At 42.8% G+C, this 22,818-nt stretch overlaps 2 long non-coding RNA genes across 2 annotated transcripts in view; one reads left to right on the top strand and one right to left on the bottom strand.

Annotated features, from left to right (window-relative positions):
• The window catches only part of LOC307199242, a 35,054-nt gene that overhangs the window by 1,220 nt on the left and 11,016 nt on the right, over nucleotides 1–22,818 (top strand). The window contains exon 2 of the long non-coding RNA XR_013831830.1: nucleotides 4,214–4,396. This is a non-coding gene — a long non-coding RNA (uncharacterized lncRNA). The remainder of the gene's footprint in view (nucleotides 1–4,213; nucleotides 4,397–22,818) is intronic.
• Nucleotides 17,673–21,968, bottom strand: LOC307226978. The gene is made up of 2 exons (XR_013843753.1): nucleotides 20,536–21,968; nucleotides 17,673–19,423 (listed from the first exon to the last, which is right to left on the bottom strand). It is a non-coding gene; the product is annotated as an uncharacterized lncRNA (long non-coding RNA).

The following is a 22,818-nucleotide window of genomic DNA, read 5'->3' as shown; positions in this document are numbered from 1 at the left end:
CCTAGCCAGATGGGTGGGGTATAAATAATAAAACAACAACAACAATCATGATACACCATTCATAGGTATGAAATGAATGTGACTTATGTCTTCTGGTATAAGAACAAAACACACTTTATCTCTCTCTTGTGCTGTTTAGGCTTCATAAGTATCCACACTTTACTGTTCACTGTTGTTATATATGATGTACCTGTATACATATATAAGGTAAAGGTAAAGGTACCCCTGCCCGTACGGGCCAGTCTTGACAGACTCTGGGGTTGTGCGCCCATCTCACTTAAGAGGCCAGGGGCCAGCGCTGTCCGGAGACACTTCCGGGTCACGTGGCCAGCGTGACATCGCTGCTCTGGCGAGCCAGAGCCGCACACGGAAACGCCGTTTACCTTCCCGCTGGTAAGCGGTCCCTATTTATCTACTTGCACCCGGAGGTGCTTTCGAACTGCTAGGTTGGCAGGCGCTGGGACCGAGCAGCGGGAGCGCACCCCTCCGCAGGGATTCGAACCGCCGACCTTTCGATCGGCAAGCCCTAGGCGCTGAGGCTTTATCCCACAGCGCCACCTGCGTCCCTGTATACATATATACATAGAAGTAAAAAATATATGTATACATATATACATAGAAGTAAAAAATGGTGGTGGTACAGAATGGCACAGATGGGTACAGGGGGGTGATTTTAGGGATGTGGTGTCCAATACCCATGACAATAACCCAACTCTCATCCCCAAAGCAAACAGTGTGAAATAATACCACTTTACTGGAGGAAGAAATAATTCCCAGCAACTGTGTCTAGCTGTTTAAAATGCCTGGAAATGGTGATTCCTTCACAATAGGAGCCATTGGATATCTGGACCAGTTGAGTCACAGCTCTAACGATTCTTCCAGGAAAGCCACGGTGTCTGGATTGGCCCTACAATGCGGCTGTTCTTTGACAATGTCGGCTCCCCACAATCAGTCAACAGTCCCTTTCAAGGAATTGGCCTGGACAGCACATGGCCTAGAGAGACTGAAGTTTTCACCTTTAATTCATCCCCTTGTACTTGCTTCTTGCCTCTTACCAAAAACAGCGTGTACAAAAATTATCTTGGTTTCCTGGTGCAAGTGCTTTTTTTTTTTTTTTAGTAATGCAAGATTGAAAAATAATGATATAGTTAGAAATAATGATACTCATACATTCTGAGGTCATTTAACTGATGTAGAAGCATAGACTTGGAAAGGACCTCAAGGATCATCTAGTCCAACACTCTGCAATGCAGAAATCTCAACACATGACCCCCATTCAATTTGAAACCATACCAGACTCTGCTTAGCTTTGCAAATGTTCTAGCAGTTTTACTGCTGCGCTGACATACCATGCACAAGTGATGACTGATTGAAAAGGAAATCACAATCTTCAACATGCCTACATACAGCAAAGATGTAGGTCCAATTTTTTTGAATGCTTTATTTTTCCATGGAAAAATGAACGAATGCCAACTGCAAGGCATGGCAGTTTCAAAGTGCTTACCTTTGCTTAATAAAAACAAGTAAAATAAGCATGCCAAATTAGATCACTCTCTAGGGCATCAGGAAATTTGGGTGGTTTAACCAAAGCAGCCAAATTTTCAACATCCCCCCCCAACCCACATCACTGCTAAAGAGCATTGAGTTTTCTTTCACACCCTAAGATTAAGTAATCTGGATTCAATGTGTTAATTAATTTAAATTACCATGAGAGCCAATCATGGCCAAAAGGTGGAGTGTTGGACTTGGACCCCCTTGCTCAAGGAAATCACTGTGCAACAGACTTTAGTAGGACTCTCTGATCTGATCTACATGATACGCTAAACCAAACTATGGCACACCAAGATCTTGAGAACATGGAGGCAAAGCTTGTCACCCCTTTGCTCCTCCCTGGTCCTTTTTACTGCTGTGCTGAGCTAAGCTTAGGTTTTTTTGTTGCCAAAGATCGTGTTTAGTGAGGAGAGAGCTTAACCATGAGTCCTGGTTTAAGACCATGCTGAGACAAATGCTAGGGGAACCTATCTCCACATGAACATGTATAGGACGCAGAGAGAAAAAATGCTAAATTTTGAAAAAGAACAATTTTCCTTTCAGAAACATTTGGGTTAGTTACCTGTATGAAATATATATATATATATATATATATATATATATATATCTCAATTGAAAGGACAATCTAATCCTATATGTGTCTACTCATAGGTAAGCACCATTGAGTTCAATGGGATTTATTCCATCCCAGGTAACCGTGTATAAGATTGCAGCGCACAACTTGTCTACCCATCTTCAGTTTTTCACAGACATTGCTCACTCTCTGTCTTTTGGGTGGTTTAACCATGTCTGCTGTATTTCTGCATTTAAGACAAGGGCAAGGAAGAGATTCTGCTGAGCTTACCTAACTGATCTACAAAGTCACTTCATAACCCTAGGCTAGAACAAAGGAAGTTCAGCAGGCAGCTCTAAAAGGCTTATGAAGCAGAGTCAGGAGTCTGACTCAGGGGGGAAGGATTCACACAAAAAAATCCCTCCTAAAAGTGAAAATATACTTATGTGATCAGTGCAAGAACAGAAATGATTTATTTCCAGTTAGCACCACTGTAGCTCTGAAGCTGTACCATTAGATTTTATTTATTCATCACCCCCCACATACAGCTGAAAAACAAGACAGAAAATATGTGTCTAAAACAATTCAAAGTAGACACCCAGTGCAGAGAACTGTTCATCCCACTGGTAAAGCCCAATGGAACAAAAATGTCTTCAATTGTTTCTGGCAAGCGCAGATAGTGAGCGCCTGCCATATCTCATGGACTATAAACTTAGTTCACAAGACTTCAAATGATAGCTCCATTTGTACGAATAATACTTTTTAGGAGTTTTCAGAGACAGCAGTAACCAACATGGTGTAGTGTAGACTCCCAACAAAGCTTATAATATAGCAGATTTACCATTACACATTATATTATTTAATCATAATAATAATAATTGGTGACTTTTGTTTATTCATAGAAGTGTCCCCATTATTTTCTCCAGTGATTAAGAGGCAAAAGTACAGAAGTCACAGGGGAATCTATTTGCAAGTCAGAACAACTGCTTGGTATGAGTATGTCTGATTCACAAAGAAATACAGATTTACATTCTTTCCCTATTACAGGGAAGTAGATTTTTCCCCCCATCACAGAAGTCATGGGCCTTGCATGGGGGACCTGCAGTGGCAGATGACTGATTTTCAGTGCAATTGTAACCATGTCTACTTAGATAATTATCAATAAAGCACAGACAAAAACAGAAAAAAATTAAATAAATGTTTATAACTACATTATATGTCCCAGTAGACTTGCTGGGGGAAAGGTTTTTAGCATCTAGAACAACACAGCCTGATATCAGTAGGCAAGGGGTTCTAAAGCTAGGTGCTGCAACACTAAAAGGTTAGCTCTTTACAAATTAGCACCAATAAGCCAGAACTTTATCGGTTTTGTATTTTAATATTTACATGAATTTGTTATAGACAGCTGATTTCTATTACAGTTATAAGCTGTTTTGAGTATATTTTTAAAGTGGAATATAAATATTTCAACAATGTGAAACTTAACGTGAAATCAAGTTTGCTGTAACAACAGGACTCCTGATATTCAGGGTTTAAACTTTAAGATATAAATTCCTAAAAAGATGAGAGTGGGAAGAGGTTTGAAACCTTCAATAACTTTATTGGTATCATTCAGTTCAAAAGCAAAACAACAAACAACCCATAAGCAATAATAGGTTTTTGTGAAACATGTTCACCAACATTCCTCTCCAGCTATCTCATGCACATCTCTCTGGTTTTCCCTTCAGATAAGAATGAAATGCTTTCTGTTGATCACATGGAATTTTTCAGTTTATCACCAATCTTCTAGATACGGTGCTCACGCAAAGCAATTCCTATGTCAACACTGCAGCCTCCTAGTAGAGGGGAGCTGCACAGTTTTCTGCCTTATATGGATCAGCTTGTTTGAACAACTACATTAAACTAATGAAGGTCTTTGAGGCAAACATTAAAGGCAGATGTTCTTAACATCCCATTCATCCTTTTTAAAAAACTTTTTATTTTCCTGCATAAACAAAAACAAGAATGACAAATGAAAAAAGTATTACTGGCTGTCTCAGAGCAAGTTAAACAGGTAAGTATTTCAGAGTTACATAAAGTGTCTTAATATATTCTTTTTCTCTTTCCTAGGTTAAGTTATTTGATTACATTCAACACAATTGAACATTATGGGTCGAAGAAATGGTAGGGAGTAGAAGCATTTCACTTTTTCCTATGGACTGTTTCCCCTGCTCCATACTGCCTCCCCAATCAGCTTGCCCTGTGGAAAGCCAGAAAGCCACCTAGCAACAACTTGGACCTGGGAAATATGAGGTGGGAAAGAATTTAGGCCTGACTAGGATTGTACTGTAATTACTTGATTCAGGTTGAGAGGTTCTAGCAAGGCCTTGCTCTGTTCTTTGGTAGATGCCAGGTGAGTAGATGCCAGGAACAAAGGCTTTTCACCTGGGGCTCCTTCCATTTGGAACTCTCTTTCTCAAGATGTCTTTGATGTTCCTTTCTTTATGGTTTTCAGTCAGTGCCGTGCTTGCGATGGAAGGCAGGATAGACCTCCTGTTCCATCTTGCGACTTTTAAAAGTTTGCCTTTTTCAGAGGCCTCGCGTTTTTTGAAATGAGCTGCAAGTAGAGTTAGAACAAGTTCCAGCGGCACTTAATATAGGTTTATATTATACAGCAGCACTCTTTTTCCACACTGGGCAGGCTGGTGCTGCGACCACATTTTATTACCATTAATTTTGCCAGAAAACTGATCTGGGGGAAGAAAACTCTGGACTGCAACAATTTTACAAGATCATCATCTACATGCACCGTAAAAAGTGATTGGCAATTCTAAAGAAAAGGGAAATTATGGAAGTAACATGTAATTTCTCCTGTACAGCAACATTGCAAAACAGTTTACCAAGTCAAGAAAAAAGGGGGAAAAAGCAAACACCAGCCAGTCATTTCCTCCCACATCTATGTACCATCCTTCTACATACTCCCCCTATCCTATTTAAATGTCACTTGTATTTAGTTATTTGATGGTAGGGACTCCTTCTCTTATTACAAAGGATACACATACCCTTGTTTTTTCTCTTTCTCTCCCCCTCCCTGTCTTTTAAAAGGGGCAAACAGCTTTGTACCTTCAGCTAGTGCATAGCAGGAAATCTTGCTATTGCCTTTGAACTGGGACTTGTGAAGGCTACATTCTCTGATTCTTGCGAATAAGCCCTTAGGAACAAAGATCTTTTCGTCTGGGGTTTCTTTCAGTGACTTACTTCTATTTCTCATTGTTTCCATTTCCTAAGGGTTCTTTCTGCTATGATTTCTCCAAATGTTCTACAAGTTCAATCAAAATCTGCTTATATTTTGACCACTCAACTAGTAATGTGTTGTCCATGTCATCATCATGAGCTGCAACTTGAAAACCAGGAGGAAACAGTCCTCACAGAGGTGCAAGCAGAGCACCAACAGCACAATCTTAACCATGGCTGCTCATAATTAAGTCTACTGAGTTCAGTGCAGCTAACTCCTAGGTAAATGGAGTTAGGATTGCGCCATCATAGACTCCACTGTCTCCAGCTCCAAGAAGCGCTTCCTTTCATGGCATTCATAGAAACATAGAATTAAATCTTATACAAATTTTAACCATCATGGAGAATCCTGTTAAGGGAGTTGGGAACTGTAGGTTTGTGAGGTCAGCATACTTAACAAATTACATTTCCCAGGATTTTTTTGGGGAAAGCAATGACTGTTAGTTGTATAGGAGTGCCTGAAATGTATGGTGCAAATGTGACCACAGGAGGCTGCCTTATAGTGCGTTTGATCATGGGTGCTCCTAGCTTAGTAATATGTACTCGTTGACTGGCAGATGCTCTCCAGGTTTTCAGATGGACCTCTCTCAGCTCTTCTTGAATATGTCAGGGACTAAACCTTGGACCTTCTGCAAGCAAAATAGATGTTCTTCCACTGAGCTATGGCTCTTCACTGGGGCTCATCCACAGTTGCTATGGTTTTTACTCCCCACTATTTCCCTGACAGTGAGAAAATGTAGATCCCATGAGATACAGAGAGCCTGGAAACCACATCACACAAAGATGTTAATATTTGTCAAAGTACACATCATCAATGTTCCCTAGTGAACGTCCTTATATAATACCCACATCTACTCAGAGTGCACATTTGCCTCACTATTTGCAAACATATGTTTGCCTTGTTAATGTGGTACACTTTACATGTAAATATTGCCACAATCAAGAGTTAAGCATGCTTATCCACTGGTAAGCCATTGAATGGGCTGGGCACACTTGCATTTTTGTTGGGCTGCGATCAGTGTGTGCAGCTCTAAGTTTCTTCCTCTCTCCACAAGGAAGGGGCAAGGAAGTTGAGCTGAATACAACTGAAAAGAAAATATCAGCATTACCAAAATTCTCCAAATTATCTCTAGATTACAGGCCAACATTTCACTGACACATCTTTAAATGTCCATAGCAAAGTCATGGGAGTTGTCTGCTGAGTAATTTGATACTGACTACTGAGTGCAAACAGACAAATTAAGTGTAGGGAAGGAGTGACAATCAAGTTCCCATTGGGCCTTTCCTCTTTCTGGTTTGGGTTTCCAGGCCAGCCTGGGAGTGGTTCCCATCCATATGTGAACAGGCAACTCTCAGGGAGAAAGGGACAAAGAAAGTAGGGCTAGAACAGTATTCCTCCTTTGATCCATACTCTGCTTTAATAAAGAAGCTTTGTTTGCACATCCTACTCACATCTTTCTTCAAAAGGGCAGTAAAGAATCTGACACTATCTCAAAACAGAAGCCTGTTATGTGAACATAGTGGGATCTTCCCTGTTACATTTCTTCTTTATGTGTGCTTGCTATAGACTGGTAGAACCCACATGCTGTTCACTGAACTATAATAGCGGGCCTCTGACCTTCCATTCCAATAAATAAAGGAGGCAATAAGGCTTTTATTGAAGGCATCACAAGTGGGACTTCTCAACAATATGTTGCAACATGGAGTGCTCCAGTTCAGTGTCCAAGCCTTTGTTTGGGATACTTTATTCCAATGTTTCCCAACCGGTGTTCCGCGGCACACTAGTGTGCCGCGAGACGTTGCCTGGTGTGCCGTGGGAGGGAGGCGGGCGAGTCGGGCGGCGAGAGGCCTTAGGCGCCCTGCAGAAAGGCGTCCTCTTTGTGGGTGGGTTCTCCCCCCTCCCTTAGCGCATCGTATTTAGTTGGGGATTCTGGAGAGGGGGGCGGGGGCGCGCTGGCCCTGAGCGGAACAGACGCGCCGTCGTCCCCACCTCCCTCTCCTCAGTAGCTCCGAGCCGACTGACTGAGGGTGGGACGCGGCCAGCGGCGTCCTCTCTCTCTCTCTCTCCGCCTCCCAGCACCGCTTTTCCCGAGGCGGGCGCGTGCCTAAGGCTGAATGGGAGCAGCCTGGAGGCTTGGCGGCCTCTCAGCGGCTCATGACGGGCGTCCCCGAGGCGGGAGGTGCTGAGCAGGGGCTCTGCGAGAGGGCGCGAGGGATGCGTGGTGGTGCCTGCGCGCGCATGACTTAAGAGGGCGACCTGCTGCCTCTCCTCTCTCTCCCCTCCCTCCCCTCATGGGCACGGAGTCCCCGGCACAGCTTGGCGCTACTACAGCTACAGCTGCTGCTGCTCCTGCTTGGATGAAGGCGGCTGCTTCTTCCTAATGCCCAGCCTCTGAGGGACCACAGTCTCCCGCCCTCTTTTTTTTTTTTTTTGGCGGGATGCTGAGGTAAAGGATCCCCTCGTGGGCGGGCATCTCTTTGGGCAGGGCGCGTGTGGAGGCTTAAGGTGGGGAGTGTGGAGGGGTTGCCGCTTGCGAGGGGAGGGTTCATATTGTATTGGGCTGCGGTGTGGGCGACACGGCTCTCCAATGGCCAGCCCGCGGAGGAACATAGAGTTGGAGCATTTCGAGGAGAGGGACAAAAGGCGCACTGAATAAAGTATTTTATAATTTTTCATATTTCTGTTTACTTACTATTTCATAATAAAGTAATTATAAAATACTTTCTTTGTGTTTATTTGATTCCTATTAAAGAGAGTTACTTTATATATAGTCAATATAGGCACAGAGTTAATTTTTTAAACATTTTCTAATGGGGGTGTGCCTCGAGATTTTTTTCATGAAACAAGTGTGCCTTTGCCCAAAAAAGGTTGGGAAACACTGCTTTATTCCATACTTTAGTTTTCTCTTCCCCGACCTCAATACATTCAGCATTCTGTGGCCACTGAGCATGCTCAGTCTTCATTGACCTGTTTCGGGTTCCCTATTAAGCTCCCCACCTCATTAAAAAAAAAAATAATTATGCAGACCCTTGTGTTCCCCTAAGCTAGCCAATACCTTTTCCTTATGTGTAGATGGTCCCATTTTGGCTACATCAGGGGCCACATTAAGAAAATTGAGTTCACCATTAGTTTATTACGGTATATATCCTCCAGCATGTGGGAATACTTTTCTATCTATGACCCTTGTTGCAACAAATCAGATCACAACTATAGTGCTTTCAGCTTTCAGCTGATGAATGTTGTATGTTGATGAATGGTTCAACCAAGCAACAGGAAAGCAACAATACTCCCAAGGTATTTCTCCCCCCACCCCAATTCAAATATGGGAGAATATCAATAGCCACAATGGCTGTGTTCTGCCTCCACTGTCAAAGGCACAATGCCTCTGAATACCAGTTGCTGGGAATCACAGGTGGGCAGAATACCTTTTCACTCAAGTCCAGCTTGCAGGCTTCCCACAGGTATCTGGTCAGCCACTGTAAGAACAGGAGTTGGACTAGATGGCCTGATCCAGCAGGCTTATCTTATGTTGGATTCCACATCTTCTCTTTGCAAAATCAGAGTTACATGCTGATGCAAGATACGGCATATCGGGAAAAATCATTTTAGCTCATCTTGCTGAAGCTTTAAAATGCATTCTAATCATGATGGTGCAAGTTCAGTTCTCTGCTGAAACCATTTACAAAACATATCATGAGTAACTCTAGTCCTTGGACAGAGGAGTCAGCTAATTAGGAAGGTCATCTCTAACATCTCACTCGGCAGACAAAACAAAGACTTATGCCAGGGGGATTCAGGAAAGAAAGGTTATTTTTAATTAAGCCACAATAGACGAGGAACCACAATATTGTTTTGGAATGAAACCTATTTAAAGTAATACACCATTGCTATGGAAACGGGGAACTGTGCTGGAGAGGCAGGAAGGCAGATTGGCTAAGGAGTATTTGAGGAATCCTCAGTTTGATGGTGCTCTGAACATCTAATTTTGCCATATCCCTCATCTCTCTAGAAGGTCAACAAGCCATTATCGAAGTGTGATAGGGCAACCTGGTCAACCCTCAAGAGTGCAAAGAAATGTGGTGCAATTTTAAGAAGATCCATGAGCAGAGTCTGATGATAGAATACGGGGAAGGGGAAGAAAGAGGCCCTATAGAAAAACAGGAGGGGCCAGCACGACCCCTTTCTCCACCCTCCAACCACAATAGGCAAAGGTTGCTGCATGTATTTCCTTCATATTGCTGGGGTTGGGTGCAGCACATTGTCCTTGGTTTCCCCAGTGGGTTAGGGAAGTGATACTGAGAGGAGGGGAAACTGGGTATCAAGGACCTGGGGCCTGTGGTGCACATCCTCAAAGTCAGATTGCTTTTCCAAAGAATAATTTCAATGGTAGATATGGCTTAGATGGATGAAGAGCCAGTGGCAGGAGTGGGAAGAAGGCAAGTAAGTAGGAAGCAAGATAATGTGTATAAAATAATGTGTGGTGTAGAAAAAAAAGTAGACCCACTTCTCCCTCTCTCATAATATTGGCATCTGGGATCTTTCAACAAAGCTCAGCGGTGGGAGATTCAGGACAGACAAAAGGAAGCACTTCTCCACTTAGCCGCACTGTGTAATGATGGCCACCAACTTGAATGGCTTTAATCAACCATTGGATACGAGTCATTCTGGTTATGTATCAACTCCATGTGTCATGCCTCTGGATGTCAGTTGCTGGTGAACAATATTGAGAGAGTACTATTGCACTCATGCTTTGCTCATGGGTTCCCTATAGGTATCTAGTTGGCACTGTGGGAGCTAGATAGTGGGGTGTCTGCAGATCCACCCTCCCAACACTGAAATCTCCACTGCATACCTGGATGGGGGTGGGCAGTGGGGATGTTGGGGCCATGTGGTTGCATGAACAGGACTGCTGGATTGGAAAGCGAATAAGCAGCCGCAACACCCATGTTGTGAAGGTGGATCCATCACACCACACATGCTGCTATTGGGATTAGATAGGTCTTTACTGTGGCGCAGAAGGCTTTTCTTAGGCATTGTCTTATGGCTCTGGCTTTCAAGGGTCTTCAGAAAGGAGCCTTCCCCCATCCTGATTGTTGAACTGGAAGTGCTGGGCATTTGAACTGTCTGGGTCTTTCTGTAGACCAAGCTTGTGTGCTCCCCTGCCTGCCCCTCCTTACACTTCTGAAAGGAGCTTTGAATTATTTCAAGAACAAGTTTTGTCTTGCCAGCCATGCCCCTTTGCTCCATTCTACTGCAGAAACTCGGAACAAGCTTTTTTCTTCAAAACTAGGAATCATGACCAGCCTCTGGCCAGCACTGTTTGCACAAAAAACATCAGTGTAGGCATCATTTAGGGCATTGTTTCCCAAATGCCTGATATGACTAAAGACCACCACCCCTCCCGGAATTAAAACTCGAGACACACTTCCACCCTATACTACACAAAAGGTTTACTTTTAGTGTGTGTGTAAGAGTAAGATTTACTCACCTTCAGGAGCAGTTCATCCACCTCCAGTGTCTTCCCTGCATTCTTCAGTGTTCTGGATCCACTCCGTTCGGACATGAGAATTCCTACCTGGCAAAATAGCAGCAAAACATCCCATGGTGCTTCAGATCTGTTGTGCTTTTCTTATTGGCAGTGTTCCACTCTCCTCCGACCAATTTAGGGAAATGTGGTAGTAGTTTATCTTAACTTCCATATATGAACTGCCCCAAAAGAACACCTTCACCTGCTTGAGGGTAGGGAAGAGATCAGAGGATAGTTTGGGCAAAAATATTAACTCCCACGTGATTGCATTTAGAGGGCCAGAATTGCAGGAAGCTCTCTTCAAAATATGCTCCACGCTTCTTGGTTTCCTCTCTGTTTGAATGTTACCACCCCACATTTGTTAAGCTAGGTCTTGAGCTATGCTGCTAAGTCTGCAAAAACACTCTTGCACTTCTGGAAAACCTGCCTGGCAGCAGAGGCGCCAGCTTGCACGGGCAATTTGGGGGGCCCAGCATCACATGCATGATGTTGCATGTAACGTGTGCATGACGTAAGGATGTCAGAAGTTGGGGGCAGAGCTGAATGCGGTGGCCACATGGCTTCAGCGGCCATTGGCTCTTCCTCCTGGCACCACCACTAGCGGGTGGCTTCTTTGATCCTCCTTCCCCTTCATGGCAGCAGGAGCAGGAGGAACCGGACACTGGAACTGCACTACGCTTGGCTCCATGCTTCACCTCCATGCTTTTTGGACATGTGGGGGGCAGCCCTCACCCCCAAAATATTGGGAGACCCAAAAGGGCTTGGCCACCAGGAGTTGGCATCCCTGCCAGACAGCACAGCAAGATCTGTTAAATGGCTGAACCGAAGCAACAATTGCAGTTGTTTGTATAGGCAGAGCACTGAAACTGACTATTGTGGCTTTTTAGTCCAGCATCCAATATTGAGCCACATTTGCCTAATAGATATGATTATATACACTTGGTTGAGCTGGTCAGCTGCACAGGCAGGCAAAAGAGGATCACTTTTGCATTCCTGCTTTGTTGGATTCTTCCCTTAGTTCTGAGAAGTAGCATGTTCTAAAAATGATATGAAACTTCCTCTGGACATTATTTTTAGAATACTGGATTGCATTCCTAGCGATAGGGCTCCTGACACCCCCTGTTTTTCATTTCAATTTGGATGCAGACAAACCAGAGACTGTGCCAAGCGATAAAAGTGACAGAGAAGAACTCCTTTCTTGATCCAAGACGCTCCTTCCTCCACCCTCAAACAATGAAAGCAGAAATGCTGGCTCCCTTCTCGTAGTGAACACTTTTATGGACTTGCTTAATGAACAGCAAATGTTTCTTCTATTTAGTCATGTTTTTAATACTGAAGCTGTCGGCATTCCATCCAGTCTGCACAGAAGCAAGCCCTGCACACATACACTCCTCAGGAGCACGTTATGTCTAGAAGAAAACTTGAGAGGCTAACTGGAGGCCTTCTGTCATGGTTGCTTTAAAATCAAAGACATTTTATGTCATCCTGGCTTCATGAAAAAAAAAAATACACTGCAACAGCCAGCCATTAAACTAGTGCACAACAAATGAAGCACTTAAACTGCTCAAAACTGCAGAAATGAACATTTTTGCTTCCAGTCTGAAACATTTTTGATGGATATTCACCAACAGAGGACAGTTAATTTTGCACAATACATCCACACTGGGGAGCAGTGTAAAGAAACCTCTGGCTTTTATGTGACTGGAATGTAGCCTATTGTACAAAGGTGAACAGGGATGGCCTGTCCTGTTTCACCACTTGAGGCACAACAGGAAGTGTGACCCTGCCACTGCTGCTGTTTGTGCCACCTGCCCTGCTACCTCCTCTGGTGGCATAGAAGGAGTGTTGGCACCAGTGCCAATTTTGGGTGAGAGCTTTCTGAAATCACATGAGATCTCACGCACTCTGCAAGATCTCACGCAATTTCAATGAGATACTGATGGAAATCAGCACCACCTTGCCTGAAATCAGCGCTGATATGGGCTGGATTAACCATTAAGCAAAATAAGCACGTGCTTAGGGCATCAAGGGAAAGGGGGTACCACAGAAATTTTCTAGTGCTGGATTTACCTTGAATCATATGGTGTAGCTGAACCAAGTTCCACAAAGAAGGCTCCCACCATAAAAGAAAAATACATACATACACGCACAATAAAATAAAATAATATGCTTTAATCTTGGAAATACAACAAAATTAGAATCTGGTAACTGGTAAAGTGTCATAGAGAGAGGTAGGTAGGTAAGTAAGTAGGTAGGTATGGGTGCACCAAAATCTATTAAGTGCTTAGGGAGTCTAAAGCTCTTAATGCTGGCATCTCTTCTCCACTGCCCACGGCAGGCAGGGTGTCTAAAGGTAAGAGACATGCCAACTACCCTGCCCAAATTTTACATCTGTCCCACTCTCCCACCAATCTCTAGAGCAGTTTTGCACTTAAAAAAAGTTTCCTGTGTAGTTTGTGAGTGCTTGCTGATCTAACACACCCAACTGGCTACTGTGACACGGAGAGCCTTCCACTAGCTGAGGTACCAGCAGTGGCTCCTCTCTCTTGTGTCTGGTCATCCATGCAGTGGCGGAGCAAGTTGATTGGGCACCTGGGCAGGGGCAGGGCCAGCTGGGGCAGGATGCTCCTCAGGGCCTTGGAGTCTGCCTGTCTCCTCCCACTCAGCCGCCATACAGCTGGGAGGGGAGGCAGTGAGTGGACCATTTGGGCAGCGCGGAGCCTGCGGGCGCCCAAGCCACCACATCACTCCCAAGAGAGACACGTGGCTCAGGTGCACTGCAGGCCCCGCAGTGAGTGCCGGCCAGCATTTTGTCACCCCCCTCAGTGGTGACACCTGGGGTGGACCACTTCCACCGCACCCCCTTCCTCCGCCCCTGCATCCATATTCTTATACCTTCTGCAGTGCATTGTACACATGCAGGCTATGATCTGGAACACCCCGTTAGCAGTGCATCTTTCTGGTTCTTAAACAGCAGCAATCTGGATCAAGCCCCTTGGCTGCTATTTAGCAAACCAAAATACAAGAGCCAGCCAACTGCTTAATGTCATGGCAGTCAGGACCAAATTTGATATAAGAGGGGGTTGCATCTGCTTTTAAAATGTGGGTCTGGTATATTGCATCCTTGCCTGAGTATATTTTGAAATAGTTTAAAGACTGTGTAATCAGCTGTGCAAGAGGAAAAGAATTTCATTCAAGCATATTCCTGCACTGAAGATATAAATTTGATGAAATAAGATAATTTATATCCAGGGAAAGGTGCATAGGGGTATGCTAGAGTGCTGTCAAAAAATCGCAGCTCTTGCAAGTTTGCTTTCTTTGCTAATGTAATTGAACGGTGCAGTGCATTTTCACATATCCTGTACTTGTGCCAGTTCAGCCCATTTCTTTGTTTGCACAGTGACAGCTTTCCTAGCTAGTCTAATCAATTCCTACATCGTGATAGACGCAAAAATGAAATGGAACCTGATTCAGTTCACCGAAGGTACTAATGAGATGGATCTTCAAATGCTGGCTCTCTTTGAGGTACCTAGATTAAATTTGGTTGTGCAAGTTCTCAGCCCAGTTAATGATATATAGCATTTAGTTTTCTTAAATATTTACTTCAGACATGTCCAGATGGTGGGTTTTTATCACTGCTGCTGACCTGCAAGCAGGAGATTGCATGTGATTTTTAAAAACTGGGGAAAGAAGCTGCAACTATCTCTAGTCCAAAGAATGTCTAAAATCTATCTCCAGCCCAAAAGAATGTCTAAAATCCTAACACAACTAGGTCTGCCACAGAAGATAAGTCGTTCTTCCAAATACTTGTAGAAAGTAGAAAATGTTGTGGCCTCTTTCTCTCTTGCACCCTAATGTTCATCTACCCATTAGGGGACTCAGACTGCAATCCTAACACCACTTACCAGAAAGTAAGGATGAGAAGATTTGTCGATTTTGGTTCTCTCAGTTTCTCATTTCTGCGGTAATTAGAAAACTTTTTTTAAAAAACCTCATGAAAATTCATCAGCATTTCAGTGTGAAATTGTTCTAATAGACACTTTTTTGCAATGTACACATTTTTGCAAGTTTTCCTCAATAAAATGCATTTTGGTATTTAATTTTCACCAACATATTTTTATGCACACTTCCCCCTAATATTTATATTTTTTGGTAAAAATTGGTTGGAGAACTACATCACAAAATTCAGAGGAGTGCAAATTTCAAAGGATAACTGTGTGTTTTGGTTTTTGCATGGTTTTGGAAATTTTGAATTTGATATTCGATTCACCTTTAAATGTGAACTGAATTGGCCATCTACCCCATCCCTACCCGGAAGTAAACCCCAGTGAATTCAATAGCACCTGAGCAGACATGGTAATGAATGTGCTCTAAGCAAGAGGCCATAATCAGGGGGTCATAGACTAGGGATCAAGAATGGGAGGCCCCTGGGCCAAATCCTGACCATTAAGCTTGCTTTCGTTTGGACTGGATCTCAACTTTTGTACAGTTGAAATAAGAGAAGAGCGTTCGTAAGCAGAGAATGCTTCATCCTTTGTCATTGCGTGGCTCCTGCTTCTTCTGCAAACAAACCTTCAACTGATGAAGGAACTAAAAGCTAGTAGGGTGGCCATATTTCCTACTTCACAGAGGGCAGTCCTCTATAGAAGGGTTGTCTAGTTTGTGCCAGTTTTCAAGACAAAGAAGGGAGACCAGAGGCGTTGAACAGTTAGCATTTGTATAGGATTCTGTGCTGGCACCTGCTCACACTCTTCTCCTGCTGTGGAGAAATGGATTGTATTTAAATTAAATTATAGTATCTGCTCATGTAAATGAGCACATGCATCTATTTAGTCAAAGGCATGGCCCAGCTTTGTCCTCTTTCACACACAAGTGTGAGACTTGTTTCCTCTTTTGGGGCCATGTATAAAGGGCCTGTGGGACAGTGGCAGTCAGGTGAAACAAAAATGTCTGAAGTGTTAATTCTCTTTTTGATGCTGCATGGAGAAACACTAGTCCAAAGCAAGTGGGGTATTACTACTATGTATAACTGAAATGCAAACTAAGTTATGTACTGAGCATATCCAACCAACAGCCTCAGTTGACTAACGTAGGTTATATCTCATGAGCAACTAGTGCACAGACTGAGAAGGCAGACATGTTAAAAGTCTTTCACTAAATTCTATGCATATTTAATGACACTGCTTGTTCATCAGCCAAAAATAATAAATGATGTCAATCTGCAGACTTCAAATCAGTTCTGCCATTCCATGTTTTATCTATTATAGTGGCTTCAACATGTTTCTCAGGAGTACTTACACAGTTGTGGCTCAGTTCCAGTCCTTGGCTGGCTCATGGTAAGGAACATCTAAATTTCCAGCAAATCAGAGATAGATGTTTTTGGCTTTGGTTTGTGCACCAGAGACACTGATTCCTGTGTGCTCTCCTTTTTGTCTCTCGATCCAAACCAAGACACCCAGAGAGGCCGTTATTCAAGACGCCTTGGGAATTATATTGAAGCCTGGTAGCTTGGCTGTGCAATATTAACAGGCAAGCTTTCTAAACATAAAGGCCCTTTTATCAAGTCTGATGTAAAAAGATATAGGGCTCCTGAACTCTGCAAGGTACTCTAAATAAGTTGTAAAGCTTTCACACATGCTTTAACTTAGTGCACAAGTACGGTTGGTGCTTACATTCTTTCCAAAGGTATAAAGGCAAGGATTTCAGCTGCCATAGCCATGACAAAACAGCACACAAGGACAGCTGAAGACTCTGGAAACCCAACATGGTACATCTAGTAAAACGTTTAAAATTGTCACTTTTGGGGAAGGCTTTTGTACCATATCAATTCCAAAAGCTGGTCAGTAGAAGAGTGCCACTGAAATCTGATTAGTAAGACATGCTGAACCAATTGTCAGTCTTTGCCATAATGTTTCCAGATGGGAAAGAGAGCAGGTCTGTTCGAGAAGATATGTTAATCATAGCAGGGCAGGCGGGGGGGGGGGGGGTAGGTGAAAAAGGACATGAAATACCATGGTTGTCTTCTATTCTGTGTAGGATATAGTTTTCTATTTAAAAATAAATAAATTTGAAATTCCAGCTACTAACCACCCTGCTCCAAGTTATTCCTTAAGGGGAATCTGTGCCCCACCCCCACCCCACTGATGTAATTGGACTTCAGATGTCCAGCGGTCAGGGATGATGGGATTTGGGAGTCCAACAACTCTTGAAGAACTACAGGTCCTCCAGTCCTACCTTAGAAGTTTAATTAGCATTGTAAAATATCTTGTAGTGATGAATGCACCTAGCTGACTTAATCAAATAGCTGGCATGGTGTGGCTAATGGTAGCTGTTTGCAATGGTGGACCTTGCCCTCTCTCTAGTTGAGGGTTATAGGGTTTCTTGTCGAGTCGCATTCCCAGGAACTGGCCAGGCTAAAATCAGAATCACATTAGAAGTAGAACTGTGTCTGGGTCCACTATCAGATACAAGAGTGATTTTACTAACCACATGCAGGAGGGTTAATATATCTCTTAAACTTCATTCCATTCAAAGATCTTACTGTACTTACCAATTAAACAATCTATGACCTTTTGAGCTGTGGAGGAGCTATTGGTTTTGTTTGTTCCTATGGTATGTATTTTTGTGATTTTATGTTGTAAACTGGCCTGTGATTCTTGGATGAAGGGCGGTTAGAATTTTTTAAAAAATATTATTATTATGCAGAGCAGAGGTCAAATGATGACCATTTATTGACATTCACTGAGAAAAAAGTATGAAGCCAAGACTTTTTTCAGGGACTGTTGGTGAAATTTTATTTAGAAGGGCACGGCCTAATGGCATGTTGCCAGAAATTGAATTTATTCCACCTTTTGAAATTAGGATTACAGTTGCAGTGAGACCACAACAGTTCAGCAAATTTCAGCTACAAAGTGACTTTAGATTCAAACCATAAAATATAGCCTTCAGCAGAGATTTCCAATCTTGAAGCCAATCATTGTGTTCTTCAGAATAGAAGGGAAAACCCACACACCCCTACACTATGGCTGAGTTGATTTTCTTGCTTTCAAGAGCAGAACTTGGCACGAAATTAATTTAGCTCTTGGAGTGAAAGAAAATTTAGCACACGCTTCACCCCAAACACATGGCTGGGTCATTTTTAAGTTCCAGAAACAAATAAGAACATGGAGGAATCTGTCTCTTCAGATGTTAATGCTGCCATAAGCCTCTAGCCAGCACAAGTCTGTTAAGTTAAACCTAGTGGACTGCAGACCAGTTTGGCTGCATAACAACTCTTGATCTATTTATTTCAAATTGAAAACAAATTTAGGCCCAAGCTGTACCTATATGCAAGTAGGTACTTGGAAAGGTTTATTCATCTTGCCTATTTTTCTGTCTATGCTGGGGCAACGCATACTCATTTCTACTTGGTTCTTCCACAAACTCCTCAGTCAAGTCACTAATTTTCAGCTCATTTCCATCTATATCAAATTGTAGCGGCACTGGCCTGCTTCACAAGGTTACTGTGAGGAGAAATTGGAAGGACATACTTTGCACAATGCAAGCCCATCATTCTCTTTCCTCTGTAATGATGTTAGCTGAAAATCAAATAAAACAGGTTTCTTGAAGGGTGCCGTTTTAATAGTGGAGAAATGGAGAATACCAAGCAATGTCTGGTACACTACAGTCAGGTCCCAGAACTAAAAACAGTTCATAGAGGAACAGTAGCTAGCCTTCCCAAAGGCAGGACAAATTTACGATGGTCATGATTACAGTTGATGGCAATTGTCTTTAGACTTGAGGAGTGGGCCTCTCAAACTCTTTAAAAGCCCTTCTACAAATGAATTGCTAGTGACAACCTTGCGGATGGCTTGAACATGCCCTATTGAATACAATATGTCTAAGTTGGCTTAGGCTAACCTTAAATTGGAAAGTTGCACTAAGATGCAGTCTTTAATTCCTCACAACTTTGACGTAGCCACAACTATGTTGCAGCAGAATTAAGGATGTCATGCTTCTACAGCATCTTAGGTTAACAGAGGTTCTCATTTACAGTGCAAGTAGGTAACTTGGAGAGCTATGTTATTATTTTAGGTTTTGCAACAAGTCTCTCAAACCATCTGTACAATAGCCATAAAAGTTTTGCTGAAGGTATTTTCTTTCACATGGCTAAAATGAGCCCTGGATCGATCACAGATGGTTGCTGAATATTTCTGCAGCAGTTAACATTGCATATTTTTGATCTATTTTTACACAAACTAGAGCTATCTGCAGTTAGATTAAAAGTTATCTGGTGTTCAAGCATACCTATGACCAAAATATAAAGGTGTCTTTGAGAACATTGAAAGTAGTAAAAGAATTTAATTCCAGAAAGCTGCTACTTATGATTGGAAGGAAAGGCCATCTGCAATATTATCCTTCGTTCCCCATAAGGAGAAACATAACAGAGCCAAACTAGCCAACACATACACAACTACTCTGCAGTTATTAAAAATATACCCTTCTTTAAATCAATTGCAGATTTGGTCCCTCAGTGCAGCTGTAAGTTAAAGCCAGAAAGACATCTACTTCTGCTTCATTGACTATGCAAAAGCCTTTGACTGTGTCGATCACAGCAAACTATGGCAAGTTCTTAAAGAAATGGGAGTGCCTGATCACCTCATCTGTCTCCTGAGAAATCTCTATGTGGGACAAGAAGCTACAGTTAGAACTGGAGATGGAACCACTGATTGGTTCAAAATTGGGAAAGGAGTACAGCAAGGCTGTATATTGTCTCCCTGCTTATTTAACTTATATGCAGAATTCATCATGCGAAAGGCTGGGCTGGATGAATCCCAAGCCGGAATTAAGATCGCTGGAAGAAATATCAACAACCTCAGATATGCAGATGACACAACCTTGATGGCAGAAAGTGAAGAGGAATTAAAGAACCTTTTAATGAGGGTGAAAGAGGAGAGCGCAAAATATGGTCTGAAGCTCAACATCAAAAAAACGAAGATCATGGCCACTGGGCCCATCACCTCCTGGCAAATAGAAGGGGAGGAAATGGAGGCAGTGAGAGATTTTACTTTCTTGGGCTCCATGATCACTGCGGATGGTGACAGCAGTCACGAAATTAAAAGACGCCTGCTCCTTGGGAGAAAGGCGATGGCAAACCTAGACAGCATCTTAAAAAGCAGAGACATCACCTTGCCAACAAAGGTCCGTATAGTTAAAGCCATGGTTTTCCCAGTAGTGATGTATAGAAGTGAGAGCTGGACCATAAAGAAGGCTGATGGCCGAAGAATTGATGCTTTTGAATTATGGTGCTGGAGGAGACTCTTGAGAGTCCCATGGACTGCAAGAAGATCAAATGCATCCATTCTTAAGGAAATCAGCCCTGAGTGCTCACTGGAAGGACAGATTGTGAAGCTGAGGCTCCAATACTTTGGCCACCTCATGAGAAGAGAAGGCTCCCTGGAAAAGACCCTGATGTTGGGAAAGATTGAGGGCACAAGGAGAAGGGGATGACGGAGGATGAGATGGTTGGACAGTGTTCTCGAAGCTACAAACATGAGTCTGACCAAACTGCGGGAGGCAGTGGAAGACAGGAGTGCCTGACGTGCTCTGGTCCATGGGGTCACGAAGAGTTGGACACGACTAAATAACAACAACAAAGTTAAAGCTTGCAGTCATGCTTTTGTTTTGTTTTTAATGTAAGAACTGCTGTGTTCTGTCAAACCAATGATTAAGCTGGTTCAGTGTTATGTCTCCCAATATTCACTGGCCAAATGATAGAAGGGATTTCTCATCTATGGGCATGGTGGTGCTATAGTCCTAGCAATTGGGGCCATGTGACCTTTTACCATAGAAATTCTGGTCAACATGATTCATAACCACCCATGATTTTATATTCCAAGTAAAAAATTCAGTAGTTTCCTGGCTTTTTAAATGGCAAAGCTTGTTCCCATTTCCTTTAAAATTACTGGGGAGATACAAGTCAATGAAATTTTGGCACCTTACTGTAAGGTCTTCGAATGAGGAATAAGAGGTGGAGGAGAAACAGTCAAGACAACATAGTCCTTAAGGAAAAGTCTTTGTTGACTTGGTTGGGTTTGGGAGCTGCTGCTCTGCAACTCCACCTGTTTTGAGTATCAACTTATGTGCCTGTAGAGAATAGTTTAAGTGAGAAAATGTGGAGGGGGAGGGGGAAGAGCTGCAAAGCTCCAAACTACAGAATGAATGAGTTCAAGTTACAAAACACACACAAAGGTTTTACCCCAAGGTTTGTGCTTTCAAGTTACAGTGACAGGAGAGGAAAATCTATCTGCTAACTATTATGCTATTGCACAATGCTTTCCAATTGCAAAACCATAAGCATTTGGTTTTTTTTCCAAATCTTTGCGATGGAGAAACTCCCTCCTCAATGCACTTACACACTCACTACACCACAATCAGATTAATATTAATTATTTATTTGTAAAGGAGATCAAGTCATTCGACTTAAAGCATATCCACTCTGCCCTTTCATGCTTCCACTTCTCCCTTGGGCAGTATATTTTCTTCCATCTCCTTTACCTCATCTTCCAGTTCTTCTGAAATCCCCTTTTTCATTTCATGAAGGTGGCCCCCTTCCCTTTCCCCAGTAAAAGCTTAGCCATAAAGCAACGCTTCCAAAACCAGAGCTGTAGAGCTTAGTTGAGCAGCTGTGTATTACAGAAGACCCTTTGCATGAAAAGCCAAGCACCAGTTAATAGATTCAAGAGACACACTTTCCTTTTCATTCATCATTAAAAAGGCCCCCAAAATTAATGACTGCCCCCACCCTTTAGCCATTGACACAGTAGCATACAATATACACAAAGGAAAATTGTGCAAAGTACTACACAACAGGGCACCTCATTCTGTCATTTTTGGTTTGGTTCTAAAACACTGACCTGGCAATGTAGGACGCTTCTACTGGAAGAATCCCATAGCAAGCGATGATCCAAGGAACGTGGAGAACTCCTCAAATTCCAAGAGAAGGCTCAAGCAGTTTCAGCACTAGTGAGGCTCCGCCACAATGCTTAGCATTTTTTTTTTATATTTATTGTTTAAGACAGTGTTCACAAACTCTCTCTCCCCCCCCCCCCCAACTTGAATATTGCTGAGGGTACTGGTGCCACTTAATGATTCCCCCCCCACACACCTATTGTAGTAATTGTAATGTGCCGTGCCAGGTGCTGTATGGTTTTTAATTGTATTTTTAAGAGAGCTTTTGTGGGCCTCTTGAATGAAGCTCTGGTCCATGTACTTAGTTTGGAAAGCCCTGGGTAAGTCACTTCAGTACAATATTTCACATAGCCATCATAAATCTTGTGCAGCAAACTATGCCAGCAATCCTACACAAACATGTGGGACTAAGGGCAGTATCCAATGAAGTGGTCCTGTTGTTGCAAGGACTTCTGCTTGCCCAACAAACCTTCCCCTCCCTTGCCCAATCTGCTCTTCAGTATTGAGGTACCACCAGAGCATATTTGGGGAGCATGAGAGGGGAAGCACAGAAGTCTTTACATAAATGGAATGCCCTTGTTAGATGCAACACTAAGTCCAGATGTACTCAGTGGAGCTTGTTTCTGACTAAAGGTGCATAGAACTAGGCTGCAAAGTAGATGGCTGTTTGTTTTGTGGTATAAAGTTGATTAGTTCCTTCACATTTGTATAGGTGCCCATTTCATAAATGGCTCAATATGTACAAAAATCAGGAAAAGACCAAAGGGAAGAGATCTTAAACATGTGCGGAGTAGGACTCCTATTGAAAATCTTCCCATCACACCCCTCCTTCTTAGTCCATATTTGACTTTCCAAAATCTACCATTAAGACACGCTATAAGCAGTGAAGTGTTAGAGGAAAAGAGCTCCAGCTAACACTAAAGGACACAGCAGTAGGGCTGGCACCTACCAACCTACTTTGTA

The sequence above is a fragment of the Podarcis cretensis genome (assembly GCF_951804945.1).
Source record: "Podarcis cretensis genome assembly, chromosome: 1".
In the NCBI taxonomy this organism is placed as follows: domain Eukaryota; kingdom Metazoa; phylum Chordata; class Lepidosauria; order Squamata; family Lacertidae; genus Podarcis; species Podarcis cretensis.
The sequence above is the reverse complement of the archived record's forward strand: the minus strand, read 5'-3'. Positions and strand labels throughout refer to the sequence as shown.